Source organism: Oncorhynchus masou, chromosome 18, assembly GCF_036934945.1.
Source record: "Oncorhynchus masou masou isolate Uvic2021 chromosome 18, UVic_Omas_1.1, whole genome shotgun sequence".
Taxonomy (NCBI): Eukaryota; Metazoa; Chordata; class Actinopteri; order Salmoniformes; family Salmonidae; genus Oncorhynchus; species Oncorhynchus masou.
Window position 1 is genome coordinate 78,548,635 of NC_088229.1, and position 3,435 is coordinate 78,552,069.

Genomic DNA, 3,435 nt, shown 5'->3' on the forward strand with positions numbered 1-3,435 from the left:
TAGGAACAGCCTGACCACCCAGTATTAGAGGAGCTGATTCCAACTGGAACAGCCTGACCACCCAGTATTAGTGGAGCTGGTTCCAACTGGAACAGCCTGACCACCCAGTATTAGTGGAGTAGGTTCCAACTGGAACAGCCTGACCACCCAGTATTAGAGGAGCTGATTCCAACTGGAACAGCCTGACCACCCAGTATTAGTGGAGTATTAGTGGAGTAGGTTCCAACTGCAGCCTGGTTTAGTGGAGCCCAACTGGAACAGCCTGACCACCCAGTATTAGTGGAGCCGGTTCCAACTGGAAGAGCCTGAACACCCAGTATTAGTGGAGCTGGTTCCAACTGGAACAGCCTGACCACCCAGTATTAGAGGAGCTGATTCCAACTGGAACAGCCTGACCACCCAGTATTGGAGCTGGTTCCAACTGGAACAGCCTGACCACCCAGTATTAGTGGAGTAGGTTCCAACTGGAACAGCCTGACCACCCAATTAGAGGAGCTGGGAACAGCCTGACCACCCAGTATTAGTGGAGTAGGTTCCAACTGGAACAGCCTGACCACCCAGTATTAGTGGAGCTGGTTCCAACTGGAACAGCCTGACCACCCAGTATTAGTGGAGCCGGTTCCAACTGGAACAGCCTGAACACCCAGTATTAGTGGAGCCTGAACCCTGACCACTCAGTATTAGTGGAGCTGGTTCCAACTGGAACAGCCCAACTGGAACAGCCTGACCCAGTATTAGTGGAGCTGGTTCCAGGAACAGCCTGTATTAGTGGAGCTGGTTCCAACTGGAACAGCCTGACCACCCAGTATTCCAACTGGAACAGCCTGACCACCCAGTATTAGTGGAGCTGGTTCCAACTGGAATAGCCTGACCACCCCGTATTAGAGGAGTAGGTTCCAACTGGAACAGCCTGACCACCCAGTATTAGAGGAGTGGTTCCAACTGGAACAGCCTGACCACCCAGTATCCAACTGAACAACCTGACCACCCAGTATTAGAGGAGCTGGTTCCAACTGAACCCTGACCCAGTATTAGTGGAGCTGGTTCCAACTGGAACTGACCACCCAGTTCCAACTGTGAGATGGTTCCAACTTGAACAACCTGACCACCCAGTATTAGAGGATCTGGTTCCAACTAGAACCTGAACAGCCTGACCACAGTATTAGTGGAGCTGGTTCCAACTAGACCACCCAGTATTAGTGGAGCTGATTACAACTGACACAGCCTGGTTCCAACTGGAACAGCCTGACCACCAGCCTGAGTATTAGTGGAGGAGCTGACCACCCAGTATTAGTTCCAACTGGAACAGCCTGACCACCCAGTATTAGTGAACTGCAGCCTGACCACCCAGTATTAGAGGAGCTGGTTCCAACTAGAACAACCTGGTTCCAACTGGAACAGCCTGACCACCCAGTATTAGAGGAGTAGGTTCCAACTGGAACAGCCTGACCACCCAGTATTAGAGGAGCTGATTCCAACTGGAACAGCCTGACCACCCAGTATTAGTGGAGCTGGTTCCAACTGGAACAGCCTGACCACCCAGTATTAGTGGAGTAGGTTCCAACTGGAACAGCCTGACCACCCAGTATTAGAGGAGCTGATTCCAACTGGAACAGCCTGACCACCCAGTATTAGTGGAGTATTAGTGGAGTAGGTTCCAACTGGAACAGCCTGACCACCCAGTATTAGTGGAGCTGGTTCCAACTGGAACAGCCTGACCACCCAGTATTAGTGGAGCCGGTTCCAACTGGAAGAGCCTGAACACCCAGTATTAGTGGAGCTGGTTCCAACTGGAACAGCCTGACCACCCAGTATTAGAGGAGCTGATTCCAACTGGAACAGCCTGACCACCCAGTATTAGTGGAGCTGGTTCCAACTGGAACAGCCTGACCACCCAGTATTAGTGGAGTAGGTTCCAACTGGAACAGCCTGACCACCCAGTATTAGAGGAGCTGATTCCAACTGGAACAGCCTGACCACCCAGTATTAGTGGAGTAGGTTCCAACTGGAACAGCCTGACCACCCAGTATTAGTGGAGCTGGGTCCAACTGGAACAGCCTGACCACCCAGTATTAGTGGAGCCGGTTCCAACTGGAACAGCCTGAACACCCAGTATTAGTGGAGCTGGTTCCAACTGGAACAGCCTGACCACTCAGTATTAGTGGAGCTGGTTCCAACTAGAACAGCCTGACCACCCAGTATTAGTGGAGCTGGTTCCAACTGGAACAGCCTGACGACCCAGTATTAGTGGAGCTGGTTCCAACTGGAACAGCCTGACCACCCAGTATTAGTGGAGCTGGTTCCAACTGGAACAGCCTGACCACCCAGTATTAGTGGAGCTGGTTCCAACTGGAACAGCCTGACCACCCAGTATTAGTGGAGCTGGTTCCAACTGGAATAGCCTGACCACCCCGTATTAGAGGAGTAGGTTCCAACTGGAACAGCCTGACCACCCAGTATTAGTGGAGCTGGTTCCAACTGGAACAGCCTGACCACCCAGTATTAGAGGAGTAGGTTCCAACTGGAACAGCCTGACCACCCAGTATTAGTGGAGCTGGTTCCAACTGGAACAGCCTGACCACCCAGTATTAGAGGAGCTGGTTCCAACTGGAACAACCTGACCACCCAGTATTAGTGGAGCTGGTTCCAACTGGAATAGCCTGACCACCCAGTATTAGAGGAGTAGGTTCCAACTGGAACAGCCTGACCACCCAGTATTAGTGGAGCTGGTTCCAACTGGAACAGCCTGACCACCCAGTATTCCACACCGTCAATCTGTATCTTCTTCCAGAGGATTTTCATAGACCAAGCTCTTTGTTGATGATGTCCCTCCAATCTTCTGGATTCTTCTTTCGGAGTTCTTGAATTGAAGTAATCTTTGCCCATCAGATTCGTTTTTTTCTCTCCATTTCTCAGCCCCCCCCCCCATCTCAGTATCCCCCCCATCTGTCAAATATGTTTAGCCTTTTCTTTGGTGGCCGCATTCAGTTGTTCCTTCATCGGTTCCTTCATCGATGGCTGATTTTTAAATGTGTGTGGGCATACTTACGTCAAGGACCGTTTGTATGTTGATGTTGAAGATATCCAACTTTTCATCCAATTTTCTCTGCACGGTAGACAGCTGACCACCCAGTATTAGAGAAGCTGGTCGTCAGACACCAGGCTCGGGCCTCCGTTCTCTCTTGAGACACCGTCGCCCTGCTCTGGATTCCATTTCCTTCTGCTTTGCTCGGTTCACTGGTGGTCACCTGATCCCAGCAGGGCCAATGCAGTAGGGGAGCTGGTCTGTTCTGATCAGAGGTCTGTTCTGATCAGATCCCTCATGGAGTCTCCATGTAGTAGGTGTTGAGGTCTGTTCTGATCCATCATGGAGTCTCCATGTAGTAGGTGTTGAGTTTTGTTCTGATCAGGTCCATCATAAAGTCTCCATGTACA